This window comes from Mustela nivalis, assembly GCF_964662115.1.
Source record: "Mustela nivalis genome assembly, chromosome: 6".
Lineage (NCBI taxonomy): Eukaryota > Metazoa > Chordata > Mammalia > Carnivora > Mustelidae > Mustela > Mustela nivalis.
The window spans coordinates 27237845-27260947 of record NC_139025.1 but is presented as its reverse complement, the minus strand read 5'-3'; positions in this window follow the sequence as shown (position 1 = coordinate 27260947).

Sequence of the window (23103 nt, the reverse complement as noted above, 5' to 3'; positions counted from 1 at the left end):
GGAACCAGAGTGGTGTAAACACCCTTAACACAAAACTATTCCAGGGTTGAAATGCTAGGGTAAAACCTGGCTGTGTGAATTTGAGGTGGTGACTTATGAGTCAACATCCATCCATTACCTCTGTAGGAAATATTTCAAATTTTTAAATGGCTGGTTCTTAGAAATAAATTTTAAAATGTTGTAAGAATCTAAAGCTTATATATATATATAAATATATATATATATATATATATATATATATATATATATATATATATATAAATGTTATAAATGTTTCACATAACCTCTTTGGAAGAGTTATGTCTATTAAATGAATTTTAAAGGTCATTAATTATTATGTGGAATCATTTAAGATAAATAAGGATTTTTTTCTCCCTTGGAACGTAACAACCCTAAAATATATTCTAGTAGAGTAATCTGTGCTATCTATAAACTGCCTGCACTTCAATGGCTCTTTTGAGTGATTTGTAAATACCTGAGGCAAAGAACAATGGTAAGACCTCATAAGATATAAATTTGTTTTGTAATGAAGAGCCTTGGAGAAAGTCACTGTTCTGGAATCAACATTCATTGCAAATATTAAGAAACAGAAATACACACAATGCTAACATAATTTGCAGAGCATTAATTTATGCCTTAAAGAAACATTGTTCTTTAGCTGTCTGATTCCATAAAACGAAGAAAAGTAATAAGGTGTCCCCTTGCTCCATGAATGAATATGAATCCAAAACAATTTTTTCCATTGAATTATGGTTGAGGAGAAAAAAGGGGAGAAATAGCTAATCGGGACGGTAATTGGTGAAGATTGCAGATTGCATCCATCTATCCATCCATCCATTTACAAACATTTCTGGAGCTTACACGGTGTGAGGTCCTAGGAGAATGTCAGGTGCTGGCAAAGCCATAGTCCCAGCCCTCACGGATCTCCCGTGGGCTCAGGCGGCCTGCTGCCATGTGTTCTGGGTTTCAAAATCTGGCCCACAGGGTTAGGGGAAGAGAAATAATAGGATGGCATGTGATTTGGTTCAAAAGCACAAGGCGGCTAGGAATCCAGAGAGCGCGCATGTCAGCGCGCACCGCAGCGGTCAAAGCAGGTTTTCTGTAAGAGGCGGCACCTCCAGGGAGGTAGAGGAGGCCTGGTTAGGGGGCAGAGGTGCGTGGCTGGCTCCCAAGCATAGTTCTTTGTGATAACATTTCAGACAGACCCTTTAGTCTGAGGATACCACAAACCAATCCTCGCTTGGGATTACTTTGTCACAGGACATTTTCTCTTAGGGTGGGAAAGCTTTACGATGACAAATCATTCACAAACTCTAAGCCAAACTTAAAAGATGAACAGAAGATAAGCTCTGTCAGGCACCCGTTACAACAGGAATCGTAACTCCTTCTGATAGCCACGGGACTCAAGCACACGAGCTCTGCAGTTGCTTCTCTTCCTTTTCTGTTTTCCCTCCCTCCCGTCTCCCGTCAAGCAGGAGCTGGGCTCTGGCTTCATTTCCCCAAGGGAGGAATACAATTGCCAAGACGATTCCTGCCTATTTGATTCAACAGCAAGGCCCACAGGAGGATTTCAGTGGACAGAAAGCACAGCAGCTTGGAGCACCTGGTGGGAAAGCGTCTTCCCTGAGTCAGAGGAGATTGCCCTAGGTTGAGGACAGAGTCTGGGTCCCCCGAAGAGGAAGACCTCTGGGCAGTCCCCTGAAGAGAAAGGACAGACAGCAGGATAAGCCTCAACAGAGAAGCCCTGGGCCAGCCCCGCCAGAAAGGCCAGGGGCATGGGTGGGATGGGGTGGGGGGAGAGGTACGGGGCCCCAGGTTCCTTCCTGCACCCCTTGAATGGGAAATGAGGTTGACTGACAGAAAATTAAAGAGCTTCACCATGTCTTGCATACCTGAACTTTGTTTCTGTCCTAAAGAATTCTTCTTGGTCTGGACCTATATCATCTGGTTGCTTAGGCAGGAAGACTCCTATTCTGGAAATATTTTGTATCTATCTGAGCAGGCCTTAGACTGGACAATCTCTTTTTGAGGAAGGGAGGGGAGGTGGTTTCCTAAAACTAGAGACTAGGAACACCCCTCAGCTGAACTACTTTTTATATCCTTCCCCCTTCAGCCGTGGGAAGGTGGGGCCCAGCAGAATTTACTTGCCTGAGGGAGGGAGGGAAGGCTGGAGGCAGAAGAGGGGGAACCTCATGGGGGCAGAGAGAGATCCAGTCAGACTCATGGCCAAAGCAGCTGACAGGACTGGACTCCAGACCCGCCCACGCCTGGCTGTCCACCCTGCCCCAATTCAAGCAAGACAAGGATGTGACTGGGAAGAAGCAGAAATAGCCAAGAATTTCCCTGGCTTTTTTATTTCCTCAAAAGTCTGAATCCTTGGGAGATGGAGACAGAATAATGAGAACTGGCAAAGGAGAAAAGATAGGGGTTCCAGGCAAAAATGTCTTCCAGAAGCTAAAAGGCAAGAGGATCTCCCCAGAGCATAGGGCGGCCGAGCGTCCACGGGCAGGTGGGGGCAGAGGTCCTCCTTCCCTGCCAGGGCGAGGATCCCACAGGGACAATATTCAATGTGTCTGGTGCAGGGTCGGGACAGGTAAGCCCAAACTACTGGACGATGAGTATAGGAGATAAGGGGGCCCCCACCTAGATTACCCCACCTTGTCTGAGGCACAGAGGCTTGTCAGGAGGCTACAGGTAGCCTTTAGCTTTGGGGAGGGCCAGCCCTGAGCAGGAGTGAGCTTTCGGAAAAATGATCTCAGCAACATTCTAAAGCAAGAAGAGGTGGCCTGAGGTCATAGAAGACCCTGAAGGGACCCGAGCTGAAGGGACTCGGAAGGGTCTTCTAGGAGGAAGGGGGCAGAGGTGCATGGGGAGAGATGGGCTGGCTCTGGGAGACTGTCCCCCCGCCCCCCCGGATCTCTTTGGCTGCCCCTGTGCTGTGCTCTCCTAGAGGAAGAAAAGGCTTGCTGGGACAGAGGACGGGGTTTCCTGAGCCCCCGCCAAATGCTCAGGATGGCTCATGGCATCCCTCGGCAGCCGTAAAGGTGTGCAGGGCGCACTTGACTCCGGCCGTGGGGCTTCACCTCAAGACAGCATCTGGGCGGAGGGGTTCACAGCCCTAAACTAGTCGCCAAGCCCCAGCAATAAGCCAGGTGCCGGACCTCGGCCCAAACAGCTCCCACCGGTCGAAGGGGAGGAAAACATCTAGAAACACTGGGCACTCTAATGAACTCGCCAAGCAGGTGTTCTGTGCCATGTTCCTTCCTGGGGGGAAGTTTATCGTAGAAAATCCGCAGATGAAGGGAGCATGAAGGTGTACGATGGGAATCCTCATTAAACAAAAGCAACGTTCAGTGCTTGGCAGTGATGTTCCCCCCATCACCCCCCGCCATTTTCTGGATCTTTCAGTTCAGGATTCTGGGACTTTTCTCTGACAAGAGACCCAGAAATTGTCCCAAAGACCATTAGAACAAAGCAAGAGGTGACCTTTTACGAAAGAAGATAAAAAAAAAAAAAAAAAAAAAGGCTAGAATACTCCAGGGCTACCACATACTAAGCTCTTAGCTATGTGCTGGGTACACACACACAGAGTTAATGATTTTATTATTAATTCGCTAAATAATTATGTACTCAATATTTAATATTAAATATTCCTATCCTCTTCTACGCTGTTGTTTATAGGGAAGAATATCATTGATTCAGTGGAAAAAACTACACAACTCAGAATCTGACAAGTCCTTTTCTTCAGAGTGTATGTTTCCCCCTTTCAGATTTGTTTTCCTTTTATTTGGGTTCTAATTCTCAAAGAAACCGAAGAGCCTTTCAATAGTTCCTGGCCTGTCAGACCCATAAAAATTTCGGCTGGCCCGCCTCCCTTGTTTACCACGACGAAAGCTCAAGTCCTGTTTGCTAGGGTGGGCTCCCAAGGTGACAGACAACTTTAGAGAGGCACCCAAGGTCGCGCCCAAGGTCATACCCCAGGCGCCAGGGGGTGACGGGGGCCGGGAAGGGAAATAAACACGTGCTCAGCCACAGATCCCTCGTTCTTCTCATTGGCGCTTCCCAGTCTAGAAACGTCTTAAGCCGAACATGAAGACCATGTCACAGAGGAGGGAGCTGGGGCTCCAGATGGGCCAGGGTACCTCATCTCTCTCCAGAGTCACTTGGAGGAGTTTCTTAAGGACAGGGTACTGACTCCCGGGGATCAGGGACTCTTCCTCCCCCTCGGCTAGGGGACAAGGAGTCAACTGCTGTGGAAAGCCCCTGCAAAGCTTGCCTGTCCCCCATGTCTCAGCTCAAGCACTAGGAGCCAGCTCAAGCAACAGTGATGCCTTTTAACGACTGTACCTGAATATCAACGGCCCCATCTAGTTCAGGTGAGAAGGTGAGTCAGAGTTCAGGTTACGGACGTCAGTAATATCACTAGAGCAAGTCAGAAAGTTCCCTACCTATTAGGAAACCTGTTAGGCCAGCTAGGTTAGGTACCAGGGCCCAATGGAAAAGACAAGGTAGTGTCTTCACCTTCCTCTTTTTCTGTCTCCCTCTCTTGTTTCCTGAGTCCCATCCTCTTGGAAGCAGCTAAGAACAGGGGTCAGTTGGAGGGTCGTGGGTGGGCTTCATTCTTACAGGGATGTTTGGAAAACTTCCCCTAAGCCACACCTGCTCTCCTCATGCTGGATAGTTTCTCTTCACCAGATGTGGCTCCTGGAGAGAGAGACTGGGCGGGGGGGGGGGTGTCGTTCTCCCACGTCCCCCTCCTTCCGGTTCTCCAGCCTGCGGAGTCTGTTAGCTCAACGTGGGTGATTAGTCTCCCAGGTGCCAGGTGACTTGTCTTCTGAGAGACGATTCTCCTGAATTTTTGGGGGGGGTAGGGGTGGGCTGTAGGCCTTGCTGTGATATCTACCCACTTCCCGTGTTTCCTATGGACCCTTTTAAGACTTACAGGATATTCTATTCAAAAACACCTCTTGACACTTCGAAACCAAGTGAAAGAGCTCGCTTCCTTCCGGCTTTAGGAGGCCAGGAAGGCCAGTGTGGGGAATATTCGGGAGTGGGTGATATTAATAGTATTGCTTCGAAGGTCAGTTTCTCTGCTCTGCACAAGTCTACAGTTTTGTTGTTTGTTTTTGTTTCTTTTTTAAAAGGTCCATCCCATAAGCTTTTTGGGGTCTGAGAAGATATGGTGGAGGTAATACAGAAATGGGCAAGATACGGGACGGGACCCCCGACGCAAGCAGAGCCTGTTCCCCTCTTCAGGCAGGGCTGTGACAGGCAGTGACTTTGAATCCCATCGCCTTGCAGCACATGGCACCTGCCCCACACCCCCTTCCCCCCTACCCCGGCTGCAGAGCAGACTTGAGGGCCTCACTTCCTGGGCCCACGTGGGTCAGGAAGACCTTCCTGGTCAGTCACTGCAGCAGGCTCCTCTCTACACTGCCAGCCAATGGGACAACCCACCCAGAGCCCTGCATCACGGGTGCAGGCTTCCGCTGCCATCCCCACTTATGCGGATGCTTTCGTGTGCCCAGATTTTCATTTCTCTTTAGTCCCAAACTCTTTATCAGGAGTCCTCTTAGGCCGGTTGTTCTGAAGGCGACAAAACTCTGCAGGGAAATCCCAGCCACTCAGAGGGTGAGAATTGCAGTTAGAGCCCCAAAGCACTATTTCTCGGGCGCTACCTGCACTGGCCTGGGAAGCCCCTGCCCCTGGAGTTTCTCACATCATCCCGAGAGCCCCCGCACTGGCCCTCCCCCCCACCCCCAAATGACTTTTACACAGTACTCCTTATTTCTCCTCAGCTGCTGCGCTGTGTGAGCGCTCTGGACTGCTGCCAATATTCGAATGGGCAGGCAGGCCGTGGAAGTTGCCAGATAAGTCCTGGGGCTGGCGCTTAATTATGTGTGTCCAAGAGAATGTCCTGGGAGGTGCTGGGACCAAAGGCACTAAAAACATTGCCATCAAGCCTGCCGCTGTCCACACTGCCTTGAGTAACTGGGGGTGGGGGGCTCACCTATGTTCATATATATGTATGTACACACACATGTATATATATCGGCTGGGCCCAGGGTGGGTATGTTTATTCTTTAACATAGTTAACATATATTAACATTATGGTAACTGTCTTTCTTGGCAACTCCAATTTTCATTTCCTTTTCATAGGCTGGACCTTGCAAGAACCCAGAGGAGGAGGATGCCCGCTCTTCCCCAGGACAGAGAGAAGGCATGTGTGGACCTAGAGCCTTCCCAGTAACCTCTAAGGGGAAGGAAGGGGAGGGGATGAGACGGTGGGTGTGAATCACAGCCCCAGTCAGACTCACTGCAGCTTCTGCAAACCGTATGCAAAGATGGAGAGCTACCAATAGGGAGCTAGAGAATGTTGAAGTCACTTATTCCAACCTTCCATGCAGAGCCTACATTCTCTCTACATTAATCCTGAGAGATGGCCATCTAGCTGCTCCTTGCACATCTCCACCGTAAGTGGGGATGGGTCCAGAAGGCAATACAACATTCCTGATGTGGAGCCCGCACTTGTACGTCAGGCTTTCCTTGGTTTTCTTGAAACAGAATCATTGTCTCCCAACATATTCTGAGTCCTTAAGAACAGATTTCTGGGATATCACCCTGCCTCCTGAGGCCCTCAACTGACTTGGACCCATCTCTGGTAGTTGACACTTTCTTGTATGGCCAGGCTTCCAGCATACAGGAGCTGGAGGGCGACTAAAGTGACAAAGGGGAATAAGACAGAAACAGGAGAACGCACGAGGAGAAACAGGCACAAAATATGCCCCTACCAAGGGGTCAGAGGGAGGGATTAACAAGAGTGTCTTCAAACTTGGGTTTTCCATCTTCTAAAGGACATCTGGGTTTCAAGTGTAGAGGAGATGATCATTCTGTCATCCCCTTCACCCAAGAGACATCTATCGAAGGCCTACCTTGTGTTGGGTGTGGTGCTCAAAGGTGGGGAATTCAATGATGGATCTGCCCAGAGGACCCACTATCATGGGAAATCAACGAAACTGACAAATGTCACAGAATGTGGCCAGTGCAATGACAGAGGTATGCCCAGGGTAGGGGTCTCCCAGCTGCCACGTAGCCATGAGGATGAGCAGGTAGGGGTCATGGAAGGCTTCAGGAAGAGGCCTGCGTGGCAGTTGGCCTTGGGAGGGGTGTAGGTGACGGTTCCAAGCGGAGCAGAATGGCGAGCAAAAGCGCAGAAATGCACGAGTTGGGATGAGCAACGGGGGTGCTGTTAGAATGGAAAGGCCAAAATAGGGGTGTGGAGGAGCCAGGCCCAGGGTGGCCTCAAATACCATGTTGAGGACCTTGGACTTTATCCTCCAGGCTGTGGGGGAGCACTGAGGGTTTGTGAGGAAGGGCGAGGCCCAAGAGGCATGTTCGGTTACAACTCTGTCTAGGAACACAAACCCAGGAGAAGGAAGAGCACCATGGGTGCAGCAGGTGCTTCCAGTCCTTCCAGGCAGGAAAAGCAAGCGCTCACACATCTGAGCATCTGGTTGAAGGGACTTCTCCACCCAGCTAGGAAGCAGCGGCTGCGAGACTTGAACCAAATCATTTTAGAACTTTGATTCACGGTTTTCTTCTGTCTCAGTAGTGAATTCAACACATTTTTTTTTTTTTTTAAACTGTGGACTTGAGACAGAAGCTTTTGTCCTTTTTGGTTCTTTACATTTGTATCTGCATTTATGCCCTTCCTCCCTCCCTCCACCCCCTCCCTCCTCCCCTTCCTCACCGTCCACTCTCCCTGCCTCCCTTTCTCCCAGTTCCCTTTCCACGTAGCCCTTCCCTGTCTCCTTTCCTTCTTTATCAACTGCTTACTAATCAATGCAGGCAAAAACTCATCAGTAATTCTTCCTACTATGGTCTACGTTGCCTTCTCGTTAAGGCACAGAGCATCGCTGGATGAGGTCGACCAGGCTGAGCTTCGTTGTTGGTAACAAGAGAAGCAGTGCAGAGTACAAACAGCTCTCAAGTTGGGAACTAGCCCTCCTCTTCATAGAGTGAGGTTATGGCAGGCTCCAGTATGGGGGAAATGTGGATCAGAGTTTTGTGGTGTAGACCATCGATCAAATAGGTAAGTGTTCTCTCAACACAAGGTCTGCTTTTATCAATCAGCAGAATGGTCTTTCTTGGAGAAAACACCGGTTTGGCTAGCAATGCAGGAAGCTGGGGGGCTGAACAGTGAGGCTCCCTGTCGAGGTCGAGTTTTCACTTTCTATTTCTATCCTCCGACTTACCATTTTATCTTTGTCTATTTTGCCAGGCCCAAGAATGAGGGGTGGTAGGGATTTGCCAGCCACAGCACATCCTAAAAGGCAGAGTCCCATACTGTCAGAGGTGGAAAGGGCCTTAGAGATGAGCTTCACTTTCATTCAAGATGTTTTTAGGGAACACCTGTTTGCCAGGCTTTATGCTAATTTCTGGCTCTGGTGCTTAAGGGAATAAAGAATAGAGCACATTCTCAGGATTTCTCTTGTTGTCTTGGCCACTAGGGACATTTTGAACCTCTTCTCCATTGAGTGGAGTCGACCGAATTTTACAGAAATCTCACCAAATTTTCTGGATCTTTCAGGTGCCTACGTGAGATAAGTCTTCTGCTCCTTTAAAATAGTTTCATTTGTGACTGTAAGTAGGTTTTTTTTTTTTTTAAAGATTTTATTTATTTATTTGACAGAGAGAAATCACAAGTAGACGGAGAGGCAGGCAGAGAGAGAGGAAGGGAAGCAGGCTCCCTGCCGAGCAGAGAGCCCGACGTGGGACTCGATCTCAGGACCCTGAGATCATGACCTGAGCTGAAGGCAGCGGCTTAACCCACTGAGCCACCCAGGCGCCCGTAAGTAGGTTTTACTAGTTGTTTTTCCCTCTCCCCCACTCCGTCTCCCTCTCTCCCTCCCTCTATCCCTCTTCACCCCCCCCTTCCCTCCACCCTACCCTTCCCTTCCCTTCCCTTCCCTGCCCTTCCCCCTATATTCACTGGCTGCTTACTATGTACCAGTCTTGGCTCGGGCACTGAGATAAATGAAGGGACTTATAATCAACTGGGAGATGAACAGAAATGAAAACTGATTATGAAAGAAGAGTCATGCGTTCATTGGAATGTGAAAGCAATCAAAGTCTGAGGCCCAAAGTCTCCTCCCCCCAGATTTGAGGACTTCATGAAGGTTCCATTCAGTTAAACTGTCTTTTGGCCTGTTCCTCTTAACACTTGCCTCCCTTCAGAGATGCAGCACTGGTTTCTCTCCCTGTGAGTCTGAAGCCACCTTAAATCTCAAGGTTAAGATCAATGTTTCCAATGTCTGTTATTTCACCTCTGTCTACATACGGTTTTTATGGGGTTTGCTCCATTCTTCAGTATGAATTTCACATAGACTTGGGGCCAGAGGTTTTCCAAGAGGAATAGGGAAACCTTTCTCTAATACAAGCTTGAGGAGAAAGCTACTTTGAGGACCAGCACAAGTGTGGATTTCCTAGCCAATTTGTGGCTGAACAGGGACTGGAGAGATACAAGGATCATGGTATATCATCAAAATCTTGAGGTCTAGTTGCATGTATCTATCAGGCAAAAAGAAAAACAAGAAGACCAACCCTGGTGTTCTTTAAGTTAATATTTTTCGATCTACTTTTGTACTGCAGAGGTGTTTACTGAACAGCAAACTGAAGCTAAATTTAGAAGTTGGCTTTTAAGTAATTGGACTAACACTGTGATTGGGATGTTAATTCATCAGAATCCTTTTCCCTTCTCACTATATTATTTGAAGATCGTACCTGGATCCTTAGTTTTCAATCGCCCGAGGAGAAGATAACCTTGCAGGAGAGGTGGTTTTCAATGGTCCTTCCCTCAGAGACGATGCTCTCATCCCACCATAATCTGTGCACACACACCTACCACACACACCCTCAAGCCATCCGTGAGCTGTCCAATGTCATTCTTGCGGGTTTTCACAATCCATTTCCAAAGCTAAGCAAAAGAGAAAGAGATTGCTCTCTTGGCTGACAGGAAATTGCAGTAAGTTTAGAAAAAAAGCAAAGGAAATAAATATTTGGATTTCTTGCTTCGTCTCCCCCCACCTTCTCCTACAAGAGCCCAATCAAATGATAGAAATGGTTAAGATTTTTAAAAGTCAATGAGGAAGGTGAAAGGTAGTGACCAAGACTAAGCTTCAGGAAAATATATTCAAGATCCTAGGAACTATCTGTTGTGAGTGTTGAATGCCCAGAGTGCCAAGACCTTAAGCAACAGTGCGGTATACAAAATTCCCGCCTCACTGTAAGTGATTGGGGAGGGAAGGTGTAGAAAGAGGACAGTCAAACGTCACTAGATGGAGGCAGAAAGAATCTCCATTCCCTATTTAGATTTCCTTCAAGATTTAATAAAATAACAAAAGGCCACAAACGAGATTTAACACGTTCATTAAAAAACAAAAAACAAAAAACAACAGCAGCGGGAAGGGAAGTACTATGAATCCAGGTGACTATTGGGTTGTATGGAGAAAGGGACATTGGGTAATGGGAAGACATGGGGCAATATTCCAGCAAGCTTTTGAGCTTATTATTAGATTTTGCGATTTTTTTTCCTATTCATTTTCATATTCAGAAGCTTGTCAGACCTCATCTTCCCTTCTCTCTACCTTGCCATTTCTCTTCTCTCCAGGATCCTTTTTCTATTTCTCTCATGCCTTAGGGACAATGACTTTGGAGAAAGCTGGTCTAGGTTTGAGTCTTGACTTTGGCACTTACTAGCTTTGTGATCTTGGGCAAATTAACCTGGTTGGCATGTATTTCCTCTTCTTTAAAACAGGAATGGTAGTAATCTCTGTCTCACACGACTATTGTGAACTTAAACTGAGCTATTATATGCAACTTCTTCATACTTGCTGGCACCTGAAGACATTCAATAAATACTGTTTTCTTCCTCAGAAGCACAGCTTTTTTTCCAAAGCCAGGGTTTCTATCTGTGCCCTCAATAATCTTGTCCTTTCTTGATTTTCCCGTTCTTTCCTCCCCTATCTTACATCTTCAACCTTTCTACCTTCTTGAGACCCTTTTCTATATGAAGGTACCCAGACTTAGTCATACCCTCCTTGTGACTTGGAAGTTGTGGGAAAGGAAGGATCAGTCGGGCAATTGAAGTGCTTGTGCATTCTTTAGGAAGCTTGGACCCAGAGATGGTTAGGAAAGGACTCGGTTGCTCTGGGTCCATTTACCCATCCATGAGATAAGGCCACGAGTGTTGGCAAGAGCCTTTTACTGGAACACGTGGAGCAAGAGGAGCAGAACCTTAAGGCAGCATGTCAAAGGAAGAGGCAAAACAAGCAGAAGTTAGTAAAGCAGGGGTGGGAGTAGAGAACAGAAGAGTGGGATCGCAGAAGCCAGAGAGGGGGCTAGAACAGGGTGAGGGATTTTTGAGAAAGAAGAAGTAAAGCATTCATGTAAGGTGAGGTTTGAAAAGTATCCTCTGAGCCTGGGCTGGTCATTTAGGAGGTGGCCTATAACCTCTGCCAGAACTTTTTCAGGGATGGAGGAGTGAGGAGCTTGGTTGGAGTGAGCTAAAAGAGGCAGTGCAAGGGGCAAGCAGAGCTGATTTCTTTGGCCAACTTGGCAGGGAAGGTAAAGCAATTGTTGGAGAAGATGGAAGGAAGATCAGGAGAAACGTTGCATTTTCCACAACTGTGGATGGCAGCCTTGCAGCACATTTTAAAGCTGTACAAAGGGAACCTGATGAGAGGGGTTGAGCACACAGAGGGAGAGAGGAAGCACTGGGGAGAGACAGGGTCTCAGGCCAGGAAGAGGGCAGAGAGGCCGGATGTAGAGCATTGGTGGTGGGATGGCCTCTCAAACATAAGGGTAGATTACATTCTCTGAAGGAAATGGAGTGAAGGTGGACACAGATTTGGATACATTCATAGACAACCAGGGAACTTGCCTGACCCTTTTGAGGGCCTTATTTTCTTCTGTGGAGTAGGAGGTAAGACCTTTTGCTGAAGGCAGGAAGTTGGAGAATGTGATGGGGTTTTGGTAAGAGGGGTGAAGTTTTGGGATAGCTCCGGTAGGATATGAAAAGGTTGTTATGGGACACTGAGGTCCCAGGAGAAGCTCCAGATCTGCATGGTGACTTTTTCAAGCAGTGCTCAGCAGCACAGTGGTAGAAGCACAGGAGGGGAGAATGTTTGGACTGATCCAAGGTTGGCAATAGGGCAGGTGGGGCTGGAAGAAAAGGGTCGAGGACCCTGAGGATGTTGGGAATGGTGGGGAAGGATTCACTATGAACGTCACTGCGAGTCTTTCTAGAACAGGATGGGAAGCCCCAAAGAGGGGTTTGGCTGGGAGGGAAGAAGGTTGGGGGGAGTACAGGAACAATGAGACTGAAGAACTGGTATAAAGCCAGGGAGGAATTAAGAGTTGGATGGATAGTGGGAGACGGTGGCCAGAACGTGGGATATTAACATGTCCAAGATAGTGCTATTTGAAGGGTTGGCAAGGTCCACACAGAGGGTCTGGCTGTTGGAGGGGTAGAGTTCAGACTTTTCCAGGAGACCTTTCGTGAGCTTGCTTATTTTATTGTTCAAGCCAGTATCCTAACCACACCCATCTGAATCTTGATGGAGAAATCCACTTGCCCAAGAAGTCTTTAATAGTGGGGAGAGGGGTAAGGGTGTCCAAAACACTTTCCCCCCTCCCTGGCATTTAGGGATTCTGAGGATGAGTCCCTTTGACTTTCTCTCTTCTCTTCCTCTTAGAACTCTGATTAACTTTTCAAAAAAGGTCCCCCTGACAATCATAGGAGGTTATAGACCTTGCATATTTGAGAATACTTTCCTTTGTCTTAATTCTTATTCTTGCCCAGCTGGGCAGGTCCAAGTTTTGGCTTCTGGTTATGGTTGTCTGGGACAATACAACGAATATCTTTCACTTGCAAGCACAGTCTTTGGAGATTGGCTTCTTCCCTGCCAAAGAGAGTTGCTGTGAGGTTTGTTGCCCCATCCTGCCACGGGGACTGTGATTCATAGCTGGATTCCCAGGTTCAGCACATCTTTCATGGGATCTGCTGTTTCCTGCAAGCAGTCCCTGCAAAGGACATATATGTTTTTGCTCAAATTCCCCCTTTTGGCCTTTTGGTCTTTCCCTGAAGCCTGCAAACTGGGAAGGCAGAGGAATTGTAAATGAGTTCTGAATTTGGGGCAAGCGGCATCCAAATCTAGACACCATGGAGCTTCTGTGATTCTTCCGTAAATAACTTTCCTTTCCTGGCATGGTAGAATATTCCCTCACTGGGAATTGTACAAGTCCTGTGGACCTCAGAGTCCTCTGTGATCTGAGAGTGTGGGTGTATGATCCCTCGTATCCATGATGAGCTACGGTATAGGAATATCTGAGCACACATACACACTTTTATCCATCTTATGTAACTGGAAATCACAAAGGAGTGAGCATCTTTGATAGACTCAAGAGCAGGTACAGATGCTTCACTAGGAAGATAGTAAATGTATCCTCCCCAGACATCTTTAATTCGCATATGTCCTGTAATTATAAAACATTGGAAATTAGGAATGAAGGAGTCTCATGCTGTGACCTATGGAATGAAGAATCTACTTTGTGGTTCATGTCTTCTTTGTACAGTGTCATTTCTAGTGTTGAATGCAGAAAGAGCCTGGTACCTCGTTCCCTAATGCCTTCAGCCAACATCAATCACCTACAGAGGCACTGGCAATATGATCTCCTTTTCTTCTACCGAAAATCCTTCCTCCGTTTCCCAACATTTTAAATTCTGAGATAAAATAATTGATCTGAGATAAAAATCAATAGCTCTGTTTCAGTTTTGTACTGTTTCTATTTCTGGAGTTGTTGTGGTGCCTGGTTTTCTTTTGGCTTCAAGAGGGTAAGAATACGGTAATGAGCTATCTTCACCCTTTAAGCTTCTGGAAGGACCTTGGATATGTCTTCCAGTATATATCATTTCCTGTCTCTTTTTGCTCTCCTTCTCCCTTTTCCTTCCACATTTTGCTGAATGTTCAGGGCACAAAAGTCCTGGAATTCCTTCCTAATATGCCCTGACCAGGAGTGAGCTCTTTACCACCACATTACATTTCACTGACCTTGGAACACCATCAGGCAAAAGTGATTTTAGTGTTTTTTCAACCCATGGGATCCAGAAGATAAGGTCAGAAAAGTCAAGGTTCTTGCTACCCGAAGTATGGACCATGGTCTGGTCACATCGTGAATATCATGGAGGGACTTCTTAGAAATTCCAAATCCTGGGCCCCAGCGCAGACCTAAGGATCTGCATTTTACAAAGATCCTCAGATGATTTTTATATATGTTAGTTTAGAAAGTCCTAAGATGGCACGTTAGGAGAAGCCCATTGATACAAATAGTGTTTTCTTCTTTCACCTTATCTGATTTATGACTGCCGGGGTTAAAATACCTCAGAGCCTGTTGGTCTGTTTTTTGTTTTTTGATTTTTTTTTTTTTTTTTTAAGCTCAGAAAGGAGAGAAATGGAGACCACTGGGAATCTGTTGAATTACAAAGGAAAACCCTCTTGGAGGAACTGGCATTATGGGAATTTGTGTCACCATCTGCCATCTTGCTGCCAATCTCTTGTGAACTTGGACGGCAGTCCATTCTGAGAAAAGAAAAACATGTCAGTAGAAAATGCCGATGATAGCTCTAGTTTCTATTGTAAGATTTACAGATGCCAAATGAAGCCCAATAATGGTAGTTGCCAGTGGAATTTCAGGATAAGGAGGAACCTGTTTTGATAACTCCTATTAATTACACATTAGCAGATTCATTGTGGACAGCAGTGTAGAGAAGCTATTCAGAGAAATACCATTAGTGTGTTTTGTGGCATTCTGGCTGCAGGCAGGATGTTATCTGTCTGTGGTCTCCCACTGAGGGTCTGGCGAAGCAAGGATCTGGGATAAACCCCACTCTGCCTTTCAGCAAGAAGCCTTTCTCTTCTGTGTTGTGCTGTAGTGCAATGAGATGCATTAATTATAACTACTTATGATTCGGGAGCTGAGCACAGAAGCGGTCCATCTTCTAAATGAAACCCACATCACTTTGGCGGCCATAAACTCAGATAGTCCTTGTCAGTGACTAAGTGCCTGGGGGCATGTGAAAGCATGCAAACACCTTGGGTTGACTATTTGGAATAATCATTTGTCTTCTTTTTAACACATCCATGTTCATTTCTTGGGAGGCCATTACTCCCCTTCCCACTCTAGCTTGATGAGTTTAATTATTGCAGATATCCCTGGATTAAGATGTGGGATACTGCTCCCATTGGCAGTAGCGGTAGGCTGGTCACAGGTTTAAATCAGCCACGGACTTCTTTTATCACTTTCTATTGTCAAATGGCTTACAAAGGAAAGGGCAAAAGACAGAGGAATCTCCACTAATCAAAACTATAATCTGTGGGTCTTGTCTCATCCCACATACTTAACGTAGTTTCAAAACAACAACAACAACAACAAAATTTTTTTTATTTGTTTAAAAACACATGCTCAATATAAAATTTGAGTGGTATTAAAGGGAAGAAAAGCAAGAAAAATCTACTTGCATTCACATCTATGCAAAAGTAACTTAATATATCTTTGGCTTATATTTGGCCTCTCCTCCTCCCAGATTTATCTATAAATAGATATAAATGCATGTTAATATCTATATCATTTTTAAAAAAAATTTTTAAATTTCTTTTCAGCGTAATAGCATTCATTGTTTTTGCACCACACCCTGTGCTCCATGCAATCCGTGCCCTCTCCAATACCCACCACCTGGTTCCCACAACCTCCCACCCCCCTCCCCTTCAAAATCCTCAGATTGTTTTTCAGAGTCCATAGTCTCTCATGGTTCACCTCCCCTTCCAATTTCCCTCAACTCCCTTCTCCTCTCCATCTCCCCTTGTCCTCCATGCTATTTGTTATGCTCCACAAATAAGTGAAACCATATGATAATTGACTCTCTCTGCTTGACTTATTTCTATAAAAATGTTACCATACTGCCCTTTTACCTGCTTTTGCATTTGGCAATGCATTACCTTTTCTCACATTAATAAATACCCTTTTCTCTATGAACTTTAATGGCTGCGTCTTACGTAGTTTAGATTCTCCATGAAGCGGGGGTAATGATAAGTATGGGTCTAGTTGAAAGAGTGAACAAGAAAAGGTTCTTAGTTCTAGAAGCATTGAATTTCACTAAATTCATTTCTACTGTGAGATCATATGCCTGAATGGCAATTTGGTTTCTTGTTTTTATATCTTGTTATGACTACATATGTAAAGTTGCACACACTTGACTCCATCTATCATTTTTGGAAATGACTTGGGGCTCCAGACGTTTTCTTGTTCCCAAGATTCTCAGATGTCTAACCTCCATCTGCTCTCCATCTGCTTCTTGAAGTACCTGATGGATGCATAAGCAAAAGCTTAAATTACGTCAGTTGATAACAGAGTAGGAAGACAAACTAGCCAGGGAGAAAAAGAATTAGTTCTTCCTTATCTGGGTTTGTAAAAACGAGTTGCCCTTTCTCGTTGCCTGCATTTCTTTTAGATAATGGTCTATAGGTGGTTCTGAAAGTTTGGGCCTTTATGGCCGTTAAGATGTGCCAGATACCCTTCCAGAAGCACAGCTGACATCGTGAATCTCCCCAGCCGAACACGAACGTGGCTGCCCATTTCTCATTGGAGGAACCTCCCATTGGAGGAGCTGTCTGCTCCTATTTCATGGTACTTGCCTACACTAATCTTGGAACCCCTAGGTCCGTTCATGTCTGGGAGCCTAGCTCCCTTGGCTCTGCAAAAAATCCTTGGCAGGCTTCCTCCTCCAATAGGATCTTCCTTTTATTTCTTCCCCTTGTAAATCCCACCCATCCTTACCCAAGACTCAGCTTCCCCATTTAGCCATGCAGCCTTCCCGGCTCCTGAAGCTTACTGCCTCGCTACCCCCTCGCTCTGGCATTCTTCATTAGCATAAGTTGCTTGATGATTTGTTTATCTGTGCATACTTGGTTCTACACTTAGGAAAAGCAGTAACCCTTTTCCACATACAAGTCAGATTTCCCGTTAATTTAAATAAGACCAAAAAAAGCCTTAGGATGTATTTCTTTAGCTTTTATTTCCTAGAAGCCACCTAAAACCCTCACAAATGGCGTCGCCGTCATAAGGACAGGAATGGATTCTCAACCTTCTGAATCAGCTGTGACTGACCACGAGATGAATCAGGATCTCTGCATCTTCTGTCTTACGTCCTCAGGAAAACTTGGACCCTTCGCTTCAACTGTGGTCTCCAATCACAAAGAAAATGCAGTCATAGGATGCATCTGGGTAGCTGTAGAGGGAATAATACACAAGACACTGAAATAATGAGCCAGTGAAGGAATAATCCAGAAACACGGGGCTGAAGGCCAACGTCTCCCCTTCTCCTATCCTGCCCTCCGTCCTCTCTCTCCTCGGTTTCCATCTATGCTCAAGACGACTTTGTGGCTACTTTGAGCAAGACATAACTTTACACGCATCTTAAATTTTAGCCAGTGCCTTTGGGAACCATTTGTATAAGGGCCCATTTGCCCCTGGGTCTTCCATAAGCTGGGGAAAATATGCAGAGCTAAATTGTTTAAGAACCTAATAAACAGGGCCAGGCTATTTATTTCCTGGTGTTCCCAACAGTGCCTGGTGCTAAGACCTTAGGCCGAGGAGCTGCCCCATGTAATGGATTGAAGTGCCTGAAACAACAGGTCATGAAGGTCTCTGTTTCCTTCAAGTGACAGTGGTATAAGTATATATACCTACATGTCGTGCCAGACACAAACCTACATAAGACCACACACTTCCCTAAGAAATTTCTGCCTTCTTTGGGGGAGGCGGGGCAGTTCACTGGGAGACCCTGGCTAGCAGAGGCTCCATTATAAAAGCAGGAACATAGGGCCAAGCCCCCTTGGCAACCGTGTCAAGTTGTGTCTGTGCTTATGCTCCCAGGGTGGCCCAGGGGGAAGAGGCCCGGACAAGATGGATGGATCATTACAGATAGATGGAATCCCAGGGCCTCCTTCCTCTAAGGGAGTGAGGGAGGAAGGAATTGATGCTGAGAGTAGAGGCACTCACTAGAGATAGTGGAGGAGGGGAATCCAGAGGCCCAGGCAAGAAATCTAGAAGTCCTTCGGGTTTAGGGACAGGGAAATTCTTTTCTGTCTTCCAAGTGTTGACAAGCTCAAACTTGTTAGCACCGATGTTCAACAGATGCAAGAAGCGGCTGTCGGCGTTTAAGAAATGCTCCCTACCCCCCTGTCCAGGCCTCTGCAGGAGGCCTTCCCCTCTGGCAGAGTACTTGGATTCCTCTCTTTCCAGCTTCTTCCTCACCCCCTTTCGTAGTGGACCGTGCTTCCCACTAACTAGTTCTGTGAATCTGAACCACTCCCTAGATCTACTTTTCCCCACAGGCCAATGCAGATGAATCATGGAACTTTGGAAACAGAAGAGAGCTCCCTATTTCCCTGGTGTACTCTTCTGATCTTAGCGATGTTCAGAGACTCCCTCGAGGTTACACCTCATACCGGCACTTCTGGGTGGGCCGCGCCAGGCCCCCCCTCTCTACTGCCTGAACACATAGCTACAGCGACAGCTGTCCCAGGGGTACTCTTCAGACTCACGTTGGACCCAAGGATAGGCAGATGGTTAACCTGCTGCCTTTGACAATACGGGTACCATCTGAATTGTTTCGATGTTAGTTTACCCACATTATTTGGAACGTCCTTCACTCAAGGTGTTAGAGAGAAGACACCCACCCTCACAGACCTGCCCTTCCCCTCCTGCCAGAAACTCTTTCTGGTTAAGAGGATTCAGCAAAATCGGCCCCTCTTATTTTCCGAAGGTCACAGGGTGCATATCACAGGGGAGAGCAACTGTGGACTTTTGTTCTCGGGCTTCCCTTTCCTAAAGTGTGAATGTCACAGTGAGCATCGGGGTTCCCGTTCTTCACGCGGTGGCCCAAGGGGCAAATGATGCTTCCAGCTGCTGCTTTCCCTTGTGGTTCTCCGTCACCTACCTGGTAGACCCTTTGCTCCCGGGCACAGCTGCCACTGTGCTTGTGGCCTTGCCCCTGCCTAGAGCCCCAACCCCCCAGATTCTGGCTGCTGCTCTGGGTTCCTGGGCTGCAGCCTTAAGAAAGATGTTTCTCTCACCTTCCAGACGAGTACTGCTGTTTTTCACCTGCCAGGACTTTGTACTTGTTTTCCTTGGGCCTGAAAGGACTCGCCCAACTTTCTGACTCTAGAAAACTCCTTTTCCCCCTTTAAGGATGAACTTAGACATTTCTTCTACTGGGAAGTCTTTCCTTACTCTGTTTTCTGCTACTCGATGCTTATAGTTTTGTTGTTACCATGATTTGCTTATGTGTTTGCCCCCCTAAAAGCCTAGGAACCCTACAAGGACAGGAGGCTTGTTTCATTTTTATTACCCACCTGGGCCCAAGAAAAAGCCAGTTGCTCAATCAGTACTTGTGGAACTGACCTACATAAGCTCTCTGTGCAGAGTATTTCCTTTCTGAGGGCAGCCTGTGACCTATTCACCTAAGAAAAACCCAGTCTAGGATTCCTTGGTTGATGACATGAGCAGTTTCACTCTCCCGATTTCCATGACCTCTTACATTTCCCAGGGCTGCACAAAGGTCTACAACTGTACCCCCACCCTGCCTACTGCCAAAGGGTTAAAGAAACGATTCGGTATTTTGGTTAACTTACATTCCTTCCACGAGAAGGGAGGTACTGATCCCGCTCAGCTGAGATGGCCAAAAAGCCTTATGGTGGCTTGAACCCAGGGAGTTCTGAGGCTGTCAGAGCTCCCAGAGGACCCAAGGACTATAGAGACTTTTGCTGATGAAAGGTCGACCCCCACACCTTCCATCTGCTAGAAGGATGCCTGGAGTCCTCTACTTACATTGGCATCCAAGGCTGGAGTTGAATGTGATGTTTTGGAGATGAACACGGAAAAGGGAAGCTGATTCCTTAACCACTGTCTCACCCAAATTAGGAAACGGTCCTCATGTCAAAGGATAAAGGGAAGCAGTCTAGACAGCCGGAAGGAAGGAGAGAGAGGTGGAGGGGCAGACGTCGTCCCTGAGCACCCACTCTCTGTTGGACACTCAGCCATGACCCCAGACATGCATTATATGCTCTAATTCTTGTAAGGACTTTGTCGGGCAGAAAAATTAATTCCATTTTACAGATGCAGAAGCTGATGCTTGGAGAAAATAGATGGGCTTGCCCTAGGTAAACCAGGTGATACGTGGCGAAATCCCGGCTACCTGACCCCAGAAAGTATGTTTTTGGTTTTGGTGTTGGTTTTTTTTTTTTTTTTTTTTTTTTTTTTTTTTTTTTTTTTTTGCATACTGTCATGTTTCTTCTGTGTCCTAAGGAAGTAAAAATGGCATGCTGGATTGTGGGGCTGGGGGAAGAAAATGGACATTCTGGAGAAAGAACCGGGTCTTACCCAGAGCAACATGGGGCTTTCCGTTTTTCCGGACACATTCCTATTTCTGCCCTGAACCCCGTGGGACTTATCCTGCCCCTAAATGGATCAGAATATTTAGAAATGACGACAGCCTTAGGGCACGAATTCAGAACATAGTAGCTGGGGTAGGTTGCAAAACAGCAACAACAACAAAAAAAGTATCAAGACTTCAGAAATACAAGCAGCATATAATATTTCCTGTGAAAAAGTAATAAAAGTTGTCTTGAATGGGTGACTTTCAGCCTCAGTCAGTCTGTGTGGTCACTGGGCAGCCTGTTCCATGTATCGGACGGAACTTTATTTAGCACGACAAAAATGGCTGATTGTTTCTGCAACATTTCCCCCACAAACTCTAAAAGAAAATTGTTGTTGGACATTTTACAGTTGGTGTCCTTTTGTGTTTTTGCCATTTGCTAAGTCTGGGGGAAGATAGAGCGTTTGTATCAATGGAAGTCTGTATAACCAACTGGCACCCCACAGGACTGCTGCACAGAGAGGGGCACCTGGGGCTCCCTGCTCTGGTTCTGATCGGTTATCGGGGTGGTGGAAGGACAGAAGGAAGGGGGAAGAGGGACTATTCTCCATGTGAACTGGAGAGTCAGGCCCAGGAGCTCGAAGGGGGCGTCCCGGGATAGCAGAGTTGTGAGGGGTTGTTAGTGCCCGTTCTGGAAGTCAGCTTGGGGCTGGAGGGTTGGAGGGACTGGAGCAGGCCCCTGGGTAAACATGCCTGTACCTGGCCGCCCTCAGGCAGACAAGGTGAGGTGGAGGTGAGAAGGGCCCCATGAGACTCTGAGTCCGCTCATTCCCAACTCAGGCCCTGAGTCATTCCCAGGTCAGGGGCTCTCTCCTTGGCGGACTAAATCGCCAGGCTGCAGCCCCCATTCCGGGGTCTAGCACCCTCCCAAGCAATGCAAGGTTTTCTGTGAGCTTGGAGTTTCTTTTGTTCTTTCTCCTTTTTCCTGATCTGGCCTAAGTCTTTCTTTCCCTTTCCTTAGCCTCTCTTAACTTTTTTTTGCCCCCGTCAGCCTGAAATGAAACACTGCTACTTCTGGGTGTACCTGAAGGCTTGGGGTTAGCGGGAGAGATTTTACCACCATGGGCACTAGGATGAGACAGAATTCATTAGCCATCCTGGGCTGTGGGGACATGTTCATAGGCCACCTCTCTCCCCTAGGAGGCCCCCTTTGCCCCTTCACCACCTCCCTCACTACCAATCTCCCTACCTCCCCATTTTTCCCAAGATCCCAGGTCCCTCACTACGGCATCTGTAGACCACTCCAAGGTCCTGGTTGCTTTATTGAACAAAGGATGTAAGCTCTGTTTGACTTAATCTGCACCCATCCAGACGAGCTGGGTCTGTGGCCCCACATCTCTCATCCCAAAGGCCCATCCAGCTGATATCTCCGCAGAAAACCTAACTACTGGGAGCTGGCTCCCACCGCTTCCTCAGAAGGCAGAGGCAGTCAGAACTTCTGATTGTTTTAGACTGAAAATTTTCCTCTCCCCATCCCCTAGGTGAGGTGTGGGTGTGACAGAGAGAGGGAGAGGGGTATCGAGGCTAGAAGAGGGTGCACCCAGCTCCCAGGTCCGTTCGCATCTGAGGAGCCTGCAAATTCCATGTTAGGTTTTCTGCTGAAGTTAGTACCTTTGCCCGGGGGGAGACCAGGGCCTGTGTGGTTAGTGTGCTACTTACTCAATAGAGGACTTGGGAAGATTCAAGACTGCAGTTCAACATGGCCTTGGGCGGGTCCTTGACAAATAGGAAACTGGGCTTCCAGACACAGCAGCGCTCCCTTTCTATGCGACCCTTCCCACAAGAGGCTTCCTTTCTTCTTCAGGCCTCAGATTGCATGATCCCGAATCACTAGTCCCGCTCCACTGAGGTGGATTGAAATGCCTTCTGACGGAGACTCTGTGCTCCCTGTGGGCAGTGCCTCAGCAGTGGTAACTCTCCCTAAGCAGAGGAGAGCGAAGTGAAGGCCCGTGGAGACTGGGCTTTGCTTTTCTTCTTTGTGGCCTTGCCCACTTGTGCATCTGTGGCTGGCTTTCCTCTGCATTAGCTTTGCTTTTCCCACTATTTCATAACCTACCACACGAAAGTCTGGGCCTCCTACCTCCCTCCCCCACCCCCCAGGGTAAACTATGCACTTACTTTGCCGTCCAAATGGGATGTGGTTTTGTTTAGTAAAATGTCCAGTTCTTAGAGATAACTCCTGCCTGAAAACAACCATGGATTGACTTGGAGGGGCCAACATCAAGAATGAGCCCGATTGTCCTTTTGTGATGCAGAACTGACAGAGTCTCGGGGAGGGGTCAGAATTTGTCTACCTAACTCCACCTGCAGAACAAAAATCAAATCCAAGGCTAAGTTAGGGATTCCACCCACTCTGTGGCAAATGTCCCACATATGTTGGTTATCAGTTCATTGGACCATACACATAGTTTCCTTTCTTGAGAAACAAATACAAGAGATGAATTGCTGGCAGGCTCACAGACCATTTTAAGGATATTGGCATCCCACCTCTTTATTCTTTCCCAAGCCCCCTTAAGGGCCCCAATTCTTTTACAATATTCCTATGTCAA